Source organism: Perca fluviatilis, chromosome 16 (assembly GCF_010015445.1).
Source record: "Perca fluviatilis chromosome 16, GENO_Pfluv_1.0, whole genome shotgun sequence".
NCBI classification, from domain to species: Eukaryota; Metazoa; Chordata; class Actinopteri; order Perciformes; family Percidae; genus Perca; species Perca fluviatilis.
The window spans coordinates 3,957,193-3,977,842 of NC_053127.1; the positions used below are offsets into that span (position 1 = coordinate 3,957,193).

The 20,650-nt window shown below is 37.9% G+C and overlaps 1 protein-coding gene and 2 long non-coding RNA genes across 4 annotated transcripts in view; 1 reads left to right on the forward strand and 2 right to left on the reverse strand.

The window, feature by feature from the left end:
• The window catches only part of LOC120543671, a 620,163-nt gene that overhangs the window by 469,446 nt on the left and 130,067 nt on the right, over positions 1 to 20,650 (forward strand). The gene's annotated exons all lie outside the window — the stretch shown is intronic.
• LOC120543688 lies at positions 11,193 to 11,901 on the reverse strand. Its single transcript, XR_005636384.1, has 3 exons — positions 11,864 to 11,901; positions 11,439 to 11,467; positions 11,193 to 11,281 (listed from the first exon to the last, which is right to left on the reverse strand). It is a non-coding gene; the product is annotated as an uncharacterized LOC120543688 (long non-coding RNA).
• LOC120543690 lies at positions 18,215 to 18,615 on the reverse strand. Its single transcript, XR_005636386.1, has 3 exons — positions 18,551 to 18,615; positions 18,411 to 18,475; positions 18,215 to 18,232 (listed from the first exon to the last, which is right to left on the reverse strand). It is a non-coding gene; the product is annotated as an uncharacterized LOC120543690 (long non-coding RNA).

Sequence of the window (20,650 nt, forward strand, 5' to 3'; positions counted from 1 at the left end):
GCTGTAAAACAAAGTCAGTTCAGAAAGGCACTAAAACTTACTTCTTGCAGCTTGTGTGTTAGCGCCATCCTGTGGTGTTCAGAGGACGAGGCACTGAAGTACCACTCAGGGTTGGAAATAACAGATTCACATTTCCTTTTTGTTTTAATGCAGCGCATTCATTTAGAACAGTAAACAGTCAGTTTCACCGGAACTCCTTTAGTAGGTGTCCTATAACACTTTTTTCAGTCTTTTTGGCTTTTACCTGAAAGAGTTGACATTCTTAAAAATAATTAACCGAGAACTACTTAGTAGTAGTAGTAGTTTGATCTATGTTTGAGGTTGACTGAGTGTGTGTGTTTTTCTTTTTAAATGTTTACTGGCCATTGTTCATACGTTTATATTTTTAGGAGGGGGATGAAATGTTCATATGTGGGCTGGGGAGGGTGTTTGTATTGTGTTTAAATAAAAAAAAAAAGAAAGGGAACTAAAGTTCACTTCTGATCGCTGCTCTCTGTAACTTGGATCCATGCCTTTCGAAAGTGTTAAAATTAAGCTGAAGGTTCAAGGTTATATATTAGTCATGTGCACAACAATAACAGGAGTAGTCATTGGCAATGAAAATCGTAGGCCTCGTTGGGACACTTTACAGATGGAGTAGGTCTAGAGACCTCACACAGCAGTGAGGAAAGACTTTTTAACAGGCAGAACCTCGGACAGAACCTGGCTCTTGGTGGGCGGCCATCTGCTTCATGCACATAAAGTATCAGCAGTGCTCTGACACACCAATGTGGGCCGACAGGGAGCGTCTGTTGTATGGGATTATTTTTGTGCTTTTAATTCCAAGCAAAACTTCTCAAGTATCAAACAAAAAACACTAACTCAATCAAAAAAATTGTCACCTCAAAGGTAAAACTTAAAACTTGCAAACAAAACATTTGTGTAGTTGTAAACTATTGGTCTTTTATTTGTTTGATATTATGTCCTTTTGTTTACAGTTCCCTCTGCTTCTTTCTCAATGATCAGTCTTTTGCTCTCTCCATCACGTTTGCAGTCATGCTCCCAGCTTTCCCTTTTGCGCTGCCTGTCTTTGCTTGCGATTCTTCTGACACATAGCTCTCGCGTGGGCGGGTCTTACAGGGGTGCGTCCCCATTGGCTAATGAGTGTTAAGGGAAAGTTTGAGTGAGTGTTAAGGGAAAATTTGAGTGACAGCTCAGCCTCAGTGAGGGAAAACTAATGTTAGAGACTCAGAGTCTGGTCTGGAGGACACACAAGCCCACAGGTCGAGAGCAGAGCGGGTACTTTCAGTTTCCTGTGTGTTAACACATATGAACTCATGTGCTGTCAGTTGTTTAAGTCAGCGAGCTAAAGCTTTCAACACAGTCAGCAGTTTAGCCTCAGTAAAATGATGGAAGGTTTAGCAGCAAAACAAAACGTATCAAAGGTAAAAGTACTTGCTATGCAGAGAAGCCCTTTGAAAGTGTTATATTATGTATATTGTTTGTTCTGACTCATTAACATCTAAGCAGCATGAGATCACACAGAGTTTAACAAGTCCACAAATCCTGCGGCCTGATCTAAAACATGTGGTCCCTCTAAAAACATATTTCCTCGTTTCCTCTCTCCTACCATAATTTCCTCGCGTCTTCAATGCTTCGTCTGTGGGACAGACTAAGACACAAAGGAAGGAAAGCAAGTGAAGGAAACTTTGATACAATTTAAGAGAACTGAGATGCACCTATAGATGAATATTGAGAGGATTCTTCTGTGCTCTCTCCGCTCTCAGTTGTTTGCTTGCTTTCCTCACTACCGTTTTTCTTCTTATGCAATTCCCTTTAGCATAACAACAAATTAGATGAGTTTCTTTCACCAAAAGCTGATTAAATATGTTGAAACATCCCAAAAAAAAAGTCACATGAGGGCAGACCGCAAAAACTAGAGCGACAGACACTCAACGTTGGCCCAACTTGGACTGACAACCAACGGTCTCCTTAGTGTGTCTGTTAAGCAAATGAGTCCAGTCCTACTGCTGATGTTTTAACTGCATGAAACAGATGGCCGCCCACCAAGAGTCAAGTTGTGTCCGAGGTTTCTGCCTGTTAAAGGAAAGTCTTTCGTCGCAGATGTCACACTAAATGCTTGTTCTTGGTGGGAATTGTTGGCTCCTCATAAATGATAGTGTGGTCTAGACCGACTCTAAATATAAACTGTCCTGAGAGACTTCTGTTATGATTGGACACTATAAATGAAACAAAAATAATTGTAAAAGCCACGCTGCATTAAGCGGTATTTGTTTCCGTTTTTATTTTTCTAAAGTAACGATTATATCAGAGGCTGTAAAAATGTAAAAGAAATATATATATATATATATATATATATATATATATATATAAATAAATGACCAACCAGTATCTCTTTAATCATCAGGAGAATAATCTTCACCAAGACATATTTTTCTCAATTGTTTTTTCTAATTTTTACATCTGCATGTTTGTCCATCTGTGATGTTCTGCCTCCATCTAGTGGCAAAAACAAAGAGCAACATGTCTTCTTCTCCCTTTGAATCATTTTCATAGTCAACGTTTACTTAATAAAACAGGCTTAAACAGATTCTAATCTAAAGATGACAATAGTTAATGTGTAACAATCAGTTATTACAGAGATTCATCATCACACTCCATAGTCTCTTGCTTTAGCTTCAGATTAATTTCAGCACTTTTGAAACACATCGATCCACCTCACAGAGAGTATTGATCAGAAGTGAGCAGGCTTCTGGTCCCTTCTCCCGCACCAGGTCGATCAGGTTTCGTGCTTTCTCTGCTTTGACTTTTGTTCTGACTGCCTGCATTTCCTCATCATTTATAAAACCGCGCTCAAGGAGTTTATCCAGAAGCTGGTTTAGATTGGCATCAGACACTCTTTTTACAAACTCTGTCCGAACTTTTAACAGCTTTTCCTCTGTTGGGATGCTGTCCTCTGCTGAGTCGCTGTCCTCTGCTGAGTCGCTGTCCTCTGCTGAGTCGCTGTCCTCTGTTGGGTCGCTGTCCTCTGATGGGTCGCTGTCCTCTGTTGGGTCGCTGTCCTCTGTTGGGTCGCTGTCCTCTGATGGGTCACTGTCCTCTGTTGGGACATTTCTCTGTTGAATTACCCCACTTGGACCTGGAAGATAACCAGGGAAAAGACTTTTGTCAGTTTTAAAAAAAATAAACAGCAACCAAAAGGAGACATTCATATTTTATATCAGACGGTGCCCCCTAGTTTTGTATGAATCTGTAAATATATCATTAGTTACGTAGATATGGAAATTTTTTTGATACAGCCAATCAGTTTAAAGGGTAATGTCGTATCGCAGGCAGAACAGTTACACAACACAGGAGTCAGACTCTGAACAACAACCCACATTGTAAGTAAGCAGTACACACACATGCAGAAGATTAAAAATAAATGATGAGATGATCTCTGATTGGTTGATTGCATGTTACGCCCAAAACACACCTATGATGAATGAAGACGCTAAATACAACCCTTTAGAACCATGCGCCCGGCACACAGAACCTTTTTTCCGCCGTCAAACTAGCAAAAGTGGATTTGGACACGCCCTAAACACACCTGCGCCAGATGCTTCACGCTGTGCGCTTAGATCATTAAAATAGGGCCCTAAATCTTAAATAGCAAACGGTCAATACTAGAAGTTGTAATGATCATGTTAAAATTCTAAATCAAGGAAGTGGAAGTTAAAGCAAAGGGTTATGTTGTTGGAAGCCACTATGTGAAGTCATCTTATAATTTCCTAAGACCTTTCTCTTTTCTTACCTGGTGTAGGATCAGTGCTCAGGTAGTTTTCTGTAATAAAATACACATCACATTGGTTAATGGATATTTAGCTTAATAAAAAAAAAAAATCTCCACTTAATTCACAACACACGTCCCATTAGCTTAGCCAACTGTGCATATTTAGCTCAACAGAACAAAAGCAGCAAACTTATGTATAAACCACTAACCTTTATAAATGGTACAGGTCCAGATGGTGGTTTTCCCACTTTCAAGCCTGAGGGGGACGTCACTGTCTGCATTTCTGATGAACACTTCAAATAAATTATTACTATCATCTCTGAGCTCTCGTCTCTGTGAAAATAATTATAAATGTTGTTTAAGACTTTTTTTTTTGCAGTCATTATTTTCAATTGAGAGAATTTTCCAATGATACTTTTTAAATAATGAAATTAAAAGATAGTATAGTTATTATACGTAGCTAGTGTACTTTGAATACAGTCCTGATATTAAAACTGTTGAAACGTACAGGGGGTTGAATCATTGCATCCATCTTGTCTGTTGTCAGCGAGTAATGATCTCCCAGTTGCATGGGCCTGTCTGGGTCTGGTTTTATGATTCTCACTGATCCACAAGAGTTTTCCATTTTTTCCACTTCCTGTGAGAGAAAATGCATTCTTAAACTCAAAGTAGCCAACATTTTTTTAGAATTAAAGTATATTCACAATGGTATTGGTGCTTATTCCAGGTAATGGACAATACAATATTATGAGTAACATCATGTAACTGTTTGAATTTATTAATGTGAAAAATAACATAGAAACCTGTTTCAGGAATTCATCAGGTGGCACCAGGTAAACATGCAGTGTAAGGGCAGCTTGGTGTTTCTTCATGTATATCAACACGTTATAGAACACTTTCACTGGGAAGCCAAACGTCTTCCGGAACTCTGTTCCTATTCGTGAGAACGTTGGCTGGAGTAACTTGACGTGGCACCGTGTCACTTCAGACACTTTCCTCCACACATCTCCACAGGTATCAATATGTAGAACTGCAAAATTGTCTGACATTTTGGAGTTGTGATCTGCAAAAATAGTGCACAAATTGATTGATTAGAAAAGGGATGGATCAATATTCCTTTTGCATGTTTACTGAACATTGCAAAAGTCTTTGCATGACATCTTACCTACACAGATCCAGTGTGGCAGATGCACCTCCTCCATCTTGCCAGCTGTGACTGTGATGTTCAGTAGGGGTCCTGCTGGCATGTATGTTGTGGCTGAAAGCCTCACCCTGTGTTCCTCCCATGAGCAGAACTGGTATCTGAAGCTGAGCTTTTCTTCACAAACCCAGCGCAGGGCAGACACGCTGCATTCAAAGCGACCTGCGTCACACTGGAAGCTAAGGAGTGAAATGGAAGACATATTTTAGTTTGGATTTACTACACGCTGAAATACTGACTTTTGCTATGATGCAAGCTAAACTGCAGCTTTTCTACAAAAATGTGATGCACTTTGCAACCTTTTTCATGGTATGATGGAACAGTAAGCCAAGGAAAAGAAACTATAGTTATTTTTAGATACACACAGGTAATATCCAATTAGTTCCAGTTCCCATTACAAATTATTTAAATGTTACAGCACATATATTTCAATAACCTCAAAGTAAAGCTGTCCAGAAATTGGCTCTGACAGATTTTTAACCCAACACGTTAATTTCAAGGAAGTGAGCTCCTTGAGGCTGAGCTTTGGTTTAAATCCAAAGAGACAAGAAAAACGAGTGATGAAATTAATATTTTTACCTATATGTTTGAACCTCATCCACTGTGTTGACTACAGGTTGAAGTTCAGTCCACTCAATGCAGTCCTGTTTCAGAAAATGTTTTAGTGAGTGGAGCATATGTTAATAAAAAAAACATTAATATAAACATTAAAAATAAAACACTTACCACAGCACTGGCTAAAGGTTCAGGCATCAACTCTCCAGAAGGCCCTTTGACAGTGATAAATGAAGTAAGTTAAACTACTGAGTAAAACATGATATCTTGTAATTGATTGATCCTTAGCGCTGAGGCGTGAAACTGCTGTGACATCATCGCTGGATCATTTCATCAGCGCCTGTACTTGGTCGATTGTCAACATAGGGTTAGGGGTTAGGGAAATCTGCGGCATATGGTGATGCAAAAGTGTGCGAAATTTGATGTAGTATGCACGCCAGGCGGCTAGGTGGTAGTGTGAAGCACTGCCACACAACACCACCCGGCCGCCGCTCCCGCGTAGAACCTTCCTTCTACTTCTCTCCCTAGTAGCGCGAAAACCAAAACATGGCGAAGCAAAAGCTGACAATTTTGTCTGGACAGACGAGGAGGTGGCACAACAGGGCGTGGACTGGAAGTCCTGCCGGTTAAAATATGTAGACATATGGACCGAATTTCTTCAGCAGTATCCTGTACCTGGAGGGACGTCATATCCACAGGAGAAAGACGCTATCTGTAAAAGTCAGATATCATCAAAGCTGAAAGCCATCCGGACCAAGTATAGGCAGGCTGTGGATACCCAACGGCGGAGTGGCCATGGACGAGTAATCACTCTATATTTTGATTTATGTAACGAAATATGGGGTGGGTCGCCAGCCACCACAACAATAGGGGCTGCAGACTTTTGCCTTTTACCCCTTTAGACGGGAACACCACGGTGGAGCGTTTTTAAGATTTCCACTCTGGAGGGTTGTTAGAAATATTATTCTTTACATTCTAATGTATTGTTTATATTAAAACTGTTTGCATAGAAAGCCATATTATACTGATTGCCCTCTCACAAGATAACATGGAGCCACTGACTGTCCTTGTCTGGAGCACAGGATGCTTCTGAGAGCATGCCCAGCCTGACCACACATAACATCAACATCGACTTTGTATTATGACTGCATTTCATTAATCATAAAAAGCTGCTTTGGAGAGCTTTTCATTAGTAATTTCTGTACTTTGTAGTAAGTGCTGTACCTGACTCCTTGCTTTCAGTGTGTGTCGATTTGAGTAGAACTGTGCTGTGCCGTTCTGTACCGTGCAGTGGAAAAGTGGCATTAGAACTGTCTGTCCCTGACCCTGTGTGTGTGTGTGTGTGTGTGTGTGTGTGTGTGTGTGTGTGTGTGTGTGTGTGTGTGTGTGTGTGTGTGTGTGTGTTGACCTACCAGCTGCAGGGTTTTGCTTCTTGGTCACCGATCCTTGGACAGCTGCAAGTTTGATCGTTGTACCTGAAAAAAAAAGTTAAGTTAAAGAGGAAGAAAGCCATCAATTGGCTGCTGTTGCTACTTAACCCCCAAATCACAACAAGTCTACCCAAACTGTAAATGTGAAAGTGCCCTAAATGTAGGGCTTGGGGTAAACGATTATTTATTAAACGATATCATCGATTATTTTATCGATTAGTCGACTAATCTAATGACTAATTAGACGATTAATCTAACATTTATTTTTCTGTTGCTCGATTAATAAAAACCATAATGTATCAAATAAATAGCAAAACAAATCTTAATTAAACAGTTTTGCACAGCAAAAAATCTTCTGCTTTACACAAAATTAAATACATAGAATTATTTTACTGTTATACAAAATGAAAGGCCAGCCTGTTTACTCTTTTACAGTACAAACATAACTCTCTTATAACTCTAAAAATTAATAAGTTGTAATGCAAAAGAATACGGCAGTGCAGTATAGACATTCCTGAGAGTGTTTAACACAATATAAAATTTTTGTTTTCAGTTTTACAGTCCCAACATAAATCTCTCCTGTACAAAGCTACTGCAATCTGTTTGCTACCGTTAGCAAACCTATCAGCTGTGCACTTTGGTGGTGCAAGGCTAACCAACGCATCTTAGCTCTCTGTGCAGTTTGTTCGTGCTAGGTTAGTAGCTAACGTTCACTTTAGCTAACGTTAGCTACTATACATAGCTGTGTTCTGCAGCCGTAAGCTAGCTACGATTCAAGCCAACATTAGATGATAACTAACGTTAGCTAAACACAGCTGTCTAGGCGCCAGTAGCTAGCTAACGTTAACGTTAGCTACTAACCTAGCACGAACAAACTGCACGGAGAGCTAAGATAGTTAGCTAGCACCACCGAAGTGCGCAGAGCCTCAAGCTACACAACACACTACGCAAACATGAAATTAATTTAGCCAACGTTATTACTTTATTGTCTCCTTCAGCAGTGACAATAGGGTGCCTCCGTTTCAGATGCTCCCACATTGCTGTTGTGCTGGTGTGGTATGCCAACTCCATTTGGCAAAGAGCGCAAATAACGACTCCTTTACGTTTGGGACTAAATTTGAAGTATTCCCATACCTTCGATGATTTAGGGCGAGCTGTTTTTAGGACTTTTATTTTATTTGGGCTTTTGCAGGGCTTTGTTGGGAATTATGTGAGGAGGTTGCTGTTTCGTTCTCCATTCTGCAATGTTTTGGTCTCCCACGTGTGTGTGGCGAAGCTGTGCCGGCCGCCGACGCAAAAATTTGACGCGTTGACGTAATTTTGACGTTGACGCGGTCGCTGCATCGCTACAGGCCTACCTAAATGTCACACTACACTACCACAGTGTCATAGTATTGATTTTGTCGGTGGCTCAGTGTGTGTTGACCTACCAGTTGCAGGTTTTCGCTTCCTGGCCCCTGATCCTGACGTACTCGCACATTCGCTCGTTGTCCCTGAAAAGGACATTAAAAAAGTTAAACACACAAATTAAAAATTTAATTTTGCATTTTTCATTGGTGGTTTTTCTCTACAGAGAGATGCTGGATTTGGATGTCTCTTAATAAATGCTGATTAAAGCCATAGTGCGCAACTATTTTATATGAATGAATGTCTGTTACATTCAAGGCATTGCAGAATGAGTTGATATAAAGCTAATAAAGACTATCAGCTCCACACAACTCTGTTTTTCTCAGTATTGCTATGTTTACAAAATGGTGTATTCAGGTGACTTTCATGCGCAGAAGCTCGAGTGATGCGTTTAAAGTCATAGCTGAGAAAGGACAACAGCAGTGTTCAGCTTTGGAGACATATAAGACAAACTTTTAAAACGGCTCTTTCTCACTCTCTCGTCTGCAGAAGTCCCACAGAGATAGACTGTAGGCAGTTCTTCTTCATTTATGTTGTCATTTCCCACATTTCTTTTTCTAAAGAATATTTTTCAGGCATTTTGGGCCTTTATTTTTGACAGGACAGCTTTAGACATAACAGGGGAGAGAGAGGGGAATGACATGCAGCAAAGGGCCTCAGGTCGGAACTGAACCCACAGTCGCTGCGTCAAGGACTGAGCCTCTGTATACGGGCCAGGTGAGCTACCCAGGTGCCGAGTCATGGCACATTTGTAATGTATGATTTTTGTCTACTGACTTAAGTTTGCCTCAGTAGAACAGAGACGTCCCTGCAGCTACCTTGGAGGTTTCGGCTGGTTGTAGGGATGGATCTTGATCCTGTCTTCGTTTTGGGCTTCACAGCTCCATCAGGACCCATCTGAACAAAAACCACGAGATTAAAACACCATTAAATATAATTCCCGTAATCCATTTTCAAATATTGGAAACAACCCTCAATACAATACAATCATGTCCAGATTTGCTTCATTCCACTGACTAAACTACAAACATGACTGACTTGTGGCTTTGAGAAAAGTAGAGTGAGGAGATCATTGCGGGTACCTTTTCAATTCTGGTGTAATCAGTTGAGTACAGCGATATTTTTCCAGAGTACTCATTGGTCTTCATGTTGGTAACCTTAACGACATCTCCAACTGATAATTTTTTGCATAGTTCGGTGGCTTCCCTCCACATAACGATCTCGATGGAATCAGTCTCGTCTTCAAGTTGGAATTGTTGCCTTTTTACTTTCTTCTTTTTGACAAGCTGAATCTGAACAAACAGAAATTACTTATTTTTCACAAATTTAAAAACATAATTTGTTTCTTATCACTCTGACTTTAAGATTGGGTATCATGTCTAATCAACAACTTTGTTTGTCATAATTTTCACTTGGAAAATGGATAACAATTTTTGGTATCTTGCGTTATATGTGTATTATCACTTCAATTTAAGAAATTCAAAAAAAGATTCGTTTTTATCATATGCATCGAAAATTAGGGATGGGTTAAAAAATTATAATCCATTATGATTAAAGTGATACCAATACCAATAGAGATCTTAACAGTTTTTTCTACTTCATTTGATGCCCATAATGTAATGGAAGAATTCAGTTTCATAAAATACCACCATCACTCCTCCTTGGCCATACTTTGGAACGTTTTGGTGGCATCTTGGGCACACTGAGCTGCCAACTCCATCAAATACGCCGCGCTCGTCTTCACCACACCACAGACTGTACAGGTTCAAGCTGTTGCAGTCGTAGACCCAATAAAACATCAAATTAAACTGAAAAACGCATTAATGTACCATACATGCCTCATCTAACTTTGCTTCTTCACCTGTAGTCTTTGTGCTTTCTCGTCTCACAGATTTCCTTGATTTCCTTGTGTCTTTTACAATTGAAAGTATTACATAGGAACCACTATAGTAAAGCCAGGCTTGCCAAGATCTACCCGGGTGCATCAGATGAGGGATGCAATAGATGTTACCAATTACCCTTGTGATTTGACCCAAATGTTCTGGTCATGCCCCAAACTGTCCAACTTCTGGCAGCTATTCTTTAATACAATCTCAAAGGTTTTGGAGTTGAAGATCTGTACGTTCCCTCATGTAGCTATTTTTGGAAGGTCTCCAGATGGTAATTAGAGCAACGGCTACTAATTGCTTGTAATTGCTTTTACCTCTCTGATTGCCCATCAGAGGATCTTGCATCTTTGGAAGTCACCCTCACCCCCATCTTTTAAGAACTGGCTGTTTGATATTTGATCTTGCTTAAAAGTTGAGAAAATAAAGTCTGCTCTTAGAGGTTCCTCCGATAAGTTGTATTCTTATTGGAAGTCGCTGATCCACCATGTTAAACAGCTTCCCCCCCCTGGGAAAATGTAATTATAGCGACCTATGTCACTGTAATGGCCTGCTACCCACGTGGCTATGCTCCACTGACTGCCTGCCATACAACACCGTACGAAGGGATATATTACAGGAGCATCTGAGCTCTAGTGACTCTTGCTCGCTAATGGATCCCATCAATCTGGCCCTCTGGTGTCCTGGTGTCAACAACCACTAAACCTTTCCTAGAGATGATTAATTCCTTTCTATTTCTATTTTTATTATTTAGTTTTTTTTCCAATTTAATTTATTATTGTATAATTATGATAATTTTTATTTGTTTAACTATTGTATATCTGGCTACCAGTTTCATGTGGGGTGGGAAGGGTTGGATGGAGGGACAGGGGATGTGACTATAATAGATTTGTCACAAGTCATCTTGTATCTTGTAAGTAACTTCTCTGGTTTAAACTCACCTTTGTAACTGTTCCTTTGACACCCACGTATTTGTCTGGTCAGGAAATAACGTGACTTCTTTAATGGAGTAAACTGTCAGACCATCAGGCTAAATTAGATACATAAAAAATAAAAGTACTATTTCATCAATGTTCAGTTCTTAATATAGTAACTTACATTCATATTTTAAAACATTTTACTGCTGTGTGGTTATTGTGTATGATGTATACATGAAAGTATTTTCTAGTTTATTTCCAAACTCTTACCTTGTCAGGTTGGCTGCTCTTCTGTTGATCTTTACAAGGAGAAACAAACTTCTGTCAGTGTTTAGTTACCGATCTTATTTCATTAATCAGCAGAATTTTACCTAAAAAAATGTGTTATAAAAACTGCTATTTTATTCTAAATTATTGAGAAGAGGCCAATTTATTTCACTTAATAATGATGTGGTTTTATTTTGTTTTGTTTTTTAAAGATATGTTCATGGCTTTTTCCTTTATTTAGAATAACTGAAGAGAGACAGGAAATGAGGGAAAAAAAAGAGAGAGAGAGAAGAGAGAGAGAGGAGGATGATACGCAGCAAAGGGCCTCGGTCGGGATTCGAACCCGGGCCTACATAAACTTAATATACATGTGTGTGTGTGTGTTTTGTGTGTGTGTGTGTGTGTGTGTGTGTGTCTGTGATGCCTACCAGTGTCAGGTTTTTGTTTCTCGGCTACTGATCCTGATGTAGTCGCACATTCACTTGTCTCTGAAAAAGACAGTTTAAAAAGTTAAACCCACACAAATTGAAAATGATTCTGTCATTTTTCTCTGGTGCTTTTTCTCTGTAGAGAGATGCTGAGTTTAGATATTTTTTCATAGATGCTGGTTAACAGATGTTATGTCTAAGTAGAGATCCATCAGCCAAAAGACAAACTTATATTTTGTGTTCATTACACCATCATTTGATTTTTTCAGTGGCTTATTTAAACATTTTAAATTCTGTGTGCATAACAATCACAAGTCGAAATGTGACATTTGTTATTGAATATCTCTACAGGATCCAGTATCACTGCCTGATGTGGCACCTCATGTGGTTTGGTGTACTTGCATAAAGTCTCTCTCTTCTTTCGCTTTCCCATCGTCCTGGGTCCAAAAGGGAGTCAATTCCCATTGCCCGACTTTACAGCAGAAATAAACATGTTTACAGCCTGGTCCAAAAAAGACTAACCGTCTTTGAAAAAAACAAATAATATTTAATTTAATAAGTTAAAAGAACTGGACTGGAAGAAATCTATCAAGTTGGCTGGTTTGTGGCTGGCAATTAATTATGTATTTATTTGTAATATTTGTTTTTATCACTTTGTAAAGAGTTTTTACTCATAATTTCATTCACTGTGATTTCATGTTAAAGAATTTAATTGTTAGGAAAATAATCTATATTGATTTCTTACCCAGGTTAGGGATAACCCTAATGTCTGTGATTTTATTTCCTTGTAATGTTGCTTCTGCTGTGAGGGGCATTAGATAGCGGAGTCTCCTTTCAAAATCATCCTCCACTTTGATCCCAAACACGTTCGCCAGAAGACGAGTTGTCACATAAACCGTCTGCATCCGGCCGTTCAACTCTACCTCAAGGTGAGTGTTCGTCTTATTGGTCATTTTGATTTCCATTATTTTTATCCTCCCAGTCTGGACAGCAGCACTTGTAGTCTGAATAAAGACAGAGTGACATTCATAGTGAAGGTTGAGTTTTATAGTTCAGTGGTTCCCAACATGTCTGCATTAACAGGTTAATAATAAAATGTGTTGCTGTTAAAATCTGTTTGTTTATGTCCATGGTTTTATTTTAGGGATATTTATTTAAAACATGTTTGCGTTGGTTAATTGGTATGTAGTTTCTTTGATTTCATGGATGAATTAATTGAACTTTGAATTGTCTCTTTCTACTAATAAACTAAACAACAAACAGACCACTGATTTGAGAGGAAAATCAAACATTTTAGACATGTTAGTTGTCTCTGCTGCTACCTTGGAGGTTTTGGAGGATAAGGCTGTTTTCAGCGACACATCTTGCTTCTCTGTCTTCTTTTTGGGCTTCACGGCTTCAACAGGATCCATCTGAAAATGAGTTATTTTCACTCGAGGAATGGCAGATCAGCCCCTGAGCAGCCACTTCAATAACACACACGACAAACATAATTTTCAGCATCTTACTGATATATTACTAATTTCTGAAATAAAAAAATACTTTACCCGACACACGCTAGCATTAGCTTAATTCAGCATCAGTCACTTAACTTTATGTTAGAAGGATTAACGTTACCTTTTGTGATATTAATTTCAACACGTTTATAACAGTAAAAAATTGTTAAACACCTTTTTCATCTGTAAAATGTTATTCCATGTTGTTTAGTTTGGTTATTTATGTCTCATGAACAACCAGAAGCAGCACAAACATCTTTTTCTATGTGTCTTTATGGTCGGAACGGGTCAGATGTCCCAAGATGGCAGCAGCCGAGACATTTCACAAGCCAGAGGTGGTATCTATGTATCTGTACACCAGATGGGATCGGTTTGTTGGAACCCTGAAGTGGTCGGCCGTCAGACAACCCCAACGCACAAGTGCTATGCTGCAGAGCTAAACATGCAAGAGTCCTCATGTCAGCTGTTCTATGTGATGGAAAGGAGACCAGGAGGACATGCTGCCAGTAAGTAGAAAAGTAATGGTCATTTGTCATGGAAGAATCCTAAAGTGAAGTAATCTATATTCACCAAGAACAATGTAATGAAAAGTCTTCTGTACAAACCTTGAAGGCATTGAAGTGTATTTAAATTATACCCAAAATGTAGACAATTTGAAATAGTCATTACAATTAATACTACAATAGAATGAAATATAACCATTTCTCTTTTTTAAATGGTCATTATTTGACAGGACAGCTAAAAACAGGAAAGGGGTGAGAGAGGGGCATAGACATGCAGCAAAGGGCCGCAGTTTGGAATCGAAACCTGCGGCTGCTGCGGCAAGGACATCGGCTGCCCTGCTTTCTAAATATTGGCATCGGGCAGTGAAAAACCTCATTTGTCAGAAAAAAATATATAGTATATATGGTCAGGACTGCATCTAAAATCATCAGGGTTCCCCTTGAATCGCTCCAACAAATTTACTGGAAACGCAGCACTAAAAGGCACAAGGTATTATACAGGATTCCAGTCATCCTGCACACAATCTCTTCTCCCATCTTCCATCGGGAGACGTTTTCAGAGCATCCAAACACGACAACACGTTTTAGGGATAGTTTTTACCCCCAGGTAATAAGGTTATTGAACGATAGCACAACAGGAAGGAGGGCTGTGGTCTGAACTTAGTCACTTATGTATATTATGTAGGATATTTTATAATGTTTTTAATGCTATTATGTTTTTAAAATTGTTATTATTGACTGGTGCTGAGAGAGTGCTAAGGCACATTGTATTACATTGCTGTTGTACTCGTACTAATATGCATATGACAATAAACTTGAACTTGAAAATAAAATAAAATATATAATAGAGTATAAATGGAGTTCTGTGGGTCACAATATAAGCATGTTCATAGTTGGCCGCGGAACAGAAGAGTCCTGCCAAAGGTGAAGCAACAGTCTTAAAATTATCTTAAGACCTATTAAGGCCTAAAGAACATCACACACACAAACACACACACCTCAACATGACCCCAGCATGCCATGTTTCAACTGCTGCTCTTATCTTTTCTTTTGACAGTAAGAGACAGACATTATAAATGAAATTTACTTAAATGAAGTTAAAATAATTCCACGGCTGCCTGCAGGGCACAAAGCTCCAGATAGCTGGGCATCAAATCTGAGATGCAGAACAAAAATCGCAGAAAAATCAGCGACAGAATGACTATAATAATATAACAGAATAATAACCTCCGAAAACACACATGACTCACTCTCAGTGGTTTCTGTGACAGGCCAAATACTTTCAAAGTACTACATGTTTAAAAAGACAAAGACAAAATACACAAACCAAAAGCTGTACCTCAGACATCGTGGACAAAGCCAGTGAATGAGTCAGTACTTCTGCTTACAATTGAAAAAGCAGATTTGAGTCCACACGGCTAAAAGAATGTGGTCATATGTGGCTCAGACCATCTCTTAATGTGGTCTAAGCATACATTATTTCAGGAGAAATTAACAAGAACGTGTTTAATTAAAAAGACCAGCTGATCGCGCCCCAATTCTTTGAAATCAACGGCCGCATTGCATTGGGGGATATCGGCATTGAATGCGTCCTGCTAGGATCATATCGTAATGTTCTAATTACAGCATACTGTAATATTTCACCGGTAATAAGACCGAAATAATATTATTAAAATAAAGAAATGAATACCATGATAACATCTAAATAAATGTTGATAGATGTAGCATTATAGTTTAAAAAATATAAATCAACAAAAAGCTACCCAGCTTCCCTGGCCGAAATAGACCGAAATAATAACATTAAAATAAATACATATACACCATGATAATATCTCGTGAATAATGTTGATTAAAACAGTGGTTATTGGGCTAAAAATACCAATAATAACTGTCACAGATTTCGTTTTTCTTCGTCGTTATCCGGCGGTGAGGGAATAACATGAATGTCTATCTGACGGACCCCCTCCGTCGAAAAAATAACATCAAGGGTACACCTCTTTCGTTGAATCTTGACGCCGCAGGGTCCTTGACCATGCGTACATTTACGGCAGTAGGGAGTGAGACTGTGTTGGGAACGCCGGCCTCTCCGCTGATCTAACAGCTAATTGGTTCAGCATCGACTCAAGATGATGACATTTTATTTAACTTTTTATTGATTTTGAATTGGAGGGATTTTAACTGCGATTTGTTTGATTTAAAGGCTTATTCTGTACAGAACACATGTTGTGTGTCTGATAGTTAATCAGCAACAGATCGCTTGTAGAGCGCTGTGAGTTGGCTGGACGTTTGATATTCACTTGATATTCGATTTTAACTTCCTGTTCTGTTGTTAGGTTCTGTCTAAGGGGCCGTCTACAAATTACCGTTTTGGTAGATTGCAAAGAATTTTCTCGAACATATATTCACCAAAAATCAATGAAAGGGACTTTTCTCATTCCGATTGCTGTAGTAGCTGCCAATAGTAAGCCTTTACTTACTAAAGGTCATATTTGTCTCATATGTTACATGATGGTGAAACAGTATGCAATTAAAAGTTTAAAATATTCACCAAAAATCAACCAAAAGACATTTTCTCATTCCGATTGCTGTAGTAGCTGCCAATAGTAAGCCTTTACTTACACACCGTCATATTTGTCTCATATGTCACATGATGGTGAAACAGTATGCAATTAAAAGATTAAAATATTCACCAAAAATCAATGAAAGGGACTTTTCTCATTCCGATTGCTGTAGTAGCTGCCAATAGTAAGCCTTTACTTACTAAAGGTCATATTTGTCTCATATGTCACATGATGGTGAAACAGTATGCAATTAAAAGTTTAAAATATTCACCTAAAATCAACCAAAAGACATTTTCTCATTCCGATTGCTGTAGTAGCTGCCAATAGTAAGCCTTTGCTTACTACAGGTCATATTTGTCTCATATGTCACATGATGGTGAAACAGTATGCAATTAAAAGTTTAAAATATTCACCAAAAATCAATGAAAGGGACTTTTCGCATTCTGATTTCTGTAGTAGCACATAGAAGGCCCCTTCCTGGTTGTACTACAGCACTTGCCTTCTGAAAAAAAACATAATCCTAATTTTGGTGAATTGTTTTTGCCAAAAACATTTAATATGTGTCATATAAACAAAGATTCATGTCTCCAACAGTAATGCGCACATAGAAAGCCCCTGTTGGTTGCACTACAGCAGTCACTTTAAAAAAATAACTATAATCCTATTTTTGGCACATTTTTATTTGCTTAAAACATGTAATACTTTAATCATTCAAAATAATTGTTTCCATACTTTTTCACTGTAAGTGCTCAAAATGGTTGAACTATAACTATTACTTTTCAAAAAGACACATACTTTTGTGGGTATTTATCTCAAGAAATGTCTTCAAACTACATATAGAAATATTTTAGTAAATACTACAGGAAAGGTGGTTGTACTAACACAATTACTTAAAGTGTAAAAAAAAAAAAGCATGTATGTGTGGGTTATCTTGCCAGGCTTCCACTTGATGTTAACCCAGTCTTTTCCGGTGCATCTTGAAGTACTGTCTACAGGATTAAAGGAAAATGTATTTTGGTTAACCTTCACGTCTAGTGTATGTAGCAAATATGTGTTTACGTATCTATTTCCATTAATCTATTTTAAATTTTTCGCCAACTTTTTTTATTAAAAATTTTGGCTAGCTTTTTTGAGTCCTCAACTTCATTTGGCACTTGCAGAGGATCAACCACAAAAATGTGGCTTGAGAGGGCATGAAGATGTTGTTTAAAAAGTAAAATAATATAAAAACCATGTAATCTTCAGGAAGCTTATGTCTGCAACACTAGAAAAAAAAATATATATATATATATATATATATATATATATATATATATATATATATATATAAATATATATATGTGTGTCATGTAAAATTATTTTTTTAAATTTTTATGCTATGTTATGTAAACTTTTATGTAACTACGAACAACAAAAAAGGTGGCACAACTAACTGAAATATCGGTATCACACATTCATTCTTAATGACCACATCCACAATGTTAATTGTCACATAGAAAATTATTTCAGATCTGTATTAATTATGTGAATAAATGAAAACATCAAAAAAATTCTAGCTTTATTTACTTTTTCTTGGTGTGTTTAATGTTCCTTTTATATGCAGTTTGTGTACAATTGCCATCGTGGCAGTAGTTGAAATTTTGGATCCTGTAGTTACCAGATTTTAAACCCCAAACTCACCTACACGCCTCTTTAGCTAGGGCTGATACACAACACACAATCCCAAGGGGTATTTTTGTTTGGTATTTGTGCTGCAGTCATTCCTAGGCCACTGCGTGGAAACCATCTTGTGCAATTTCCACACTGAATCTACACATCGATTAAAAAGAAAATGTTAACATAACACCGTTGATGTAATTAGACATTATTTGATTACTTTAATGTTTTCTCTGGAATTTGACTCCAGATTATCACCAGATTATCACCAGATTATCCAGTATTCAGATTATTTATTGATGTTTTAAATCAAATAAACATAAATTCTCACCCAAACATCATCTCCAGCAGGCAGGTTCTTATTTCCACAGAAGGAGCAGAACTCATCCTTTGAAACTGATAAAGAATAATAAAAGTATATTATTATTTACTTTGTAGTAAGGGTTTAACATTAAATATTCTGATATATACCTGATGCCATGAGAATTTCTTCTGCCATGAGTCTTCTTTGATTTTTAAGAGACTCTTTGGATGAGTCAATCGAAAACGACTGGCATCTTTGGAAACTCCATCACTGTCATCTTGGCCATCTGTACGGATGGGCAAAAACACATGCATTGTGTATGATTTCACATATTAAAACAAAGTTCTAGAGCTATCATAAAGATTGCATGTTGTACAGAATCACCTGCATGACAAAGACCCCACAACTGGTTACATCTTCCTGAAAGGTGTGGGTTATCTTCCCAGGCTTCCACTTTATGTTAACCCAGTCCTCCTTTCCAAGTCTGTTTCAAGCATCTTGAAGTAACTGTCTACAGGATGAAAGGAAAATGTATTTTTGTTTGTAACCTTCACGTCTTCTGTTATGCTTTTAGCAAATGTGTGTGTTACGTATCTATTTCCATTAATCTATTTGATATTACCCAAATCTGTGGCCGGGCCTTTCTGGAGTCCTCAACTTCATTTGTCCTTGCTGAGAGGATCGAACCACAAAAATTGTGGCTTGAGAGGGCATGAAGATACGGTTTGAAAAGTAACATATTAAACCATGCAATTTTTAAGCCTATGTCTGCAAAAAAAAAAATAACATAAGTAGCTTTGTTTTGGTAAAACACCAAAGCCACAATTGACAAACCTTTTTAATTACCTTTTAACATTCAACTAAAAACTTCACTTAGAATTGACAGATTTGTCAGGTTGAAGTTCCACAATATTGGTTATTAAAGAATGATTAAAAAAACTGAAATCTTAAAAGAGGATAAGTAGGGGCCACAAATGAAATACTGTTGGATGAGCACAGTGCTTTGTTTGGACAATACTTGGAAATTGTTACAAAAGGTAAGTAGCGAGGCTTGGACCCAAATGCAGTTCAGTTCAGAGTTGAGAATTTATTTACAAGAAAACTACAAAAAAAGGTGTCCATAAACTAGCAGAGCAAAAACAAGTTCCAAAAAATCACAGTGGAAACTAAAGACATGAAAAACTACAAGGAAACTCAGCAACAGGGAAACCGCGAACTCACCCTCCAACAGTACACAGACAGAACGTAATGATCCCACAAGACACAAAGGAAACACAGACGTGACAGAAATGATTTCATGAAGATAGGGATGAAGATATTTAAAAGAATATAACAATCTTAAAAACAATGAGGTATTAATAGCATGCTACAGCATGGACAACGTTTGGCTAAATAAGAAATATGTCACAATCTTAAATCTAGCACTTTCTTCGAGTTTATTACTTACTAAAATGTTTAAAGCTCTTCACCTTTCATTCAAACATATTAACATACCTACGTGTATTTACTTGATAAGGTTAATGGCATACTACTTAATTACTTCAGACAACCCTTTAAATGCACAAACCATGAGCCATACAGTTCATACTGTAAAGGCTCATAGGATTACATAAGTTGCTGTACTCACCACAAACTTCCAGTGCATATTTCGTATATTAACAAATCCAATGGCTCCATCATAATCATCAAATGTGACCTGACAAAATAAAGTAGTCATAAAATTGTCACAGTAAGTACAGTGTTATTTCTGTACAGAAGCAAAAGGAGAATAATAAATGAGGACAATTTACTTATCCTACATTTGTCAACCCTTGCCTGGCCATCTGCTCTCTTGTGCCATGTAAAATTAGTCCCATTACATAGTGATTCATGTTGTATAGTCGGTCAGCAGACTTCTTTGAATTGAGGATCACTTGAATGTAGCACCCAATCACCTTTTGGAGAAAATGTAGGTAATCATAAAATCTGTAAATGCCACTGTCAACATGTCAGAGAACTGATCAATAATGCAACACCTTTGCTCAAACTTTTTCTGAAGTCACCCCTCCAGACCTTCTAGTCTGACATCCTTGTTGCATATCATGTTATGCAAAATAAGTTATTTCATTTTCAGATAAACTTTGTAAATAAATAGATACATTAATTACACATAAACAATGTGGGACAACAACAGTTTTAATGGTATACTTGCCTCGCCTATGAGCAGTTCATCAGGCCTTAAACTGAGAAATTCTCTGTGCCGCAGGGTGAAATCAAGCTTCTGTTTC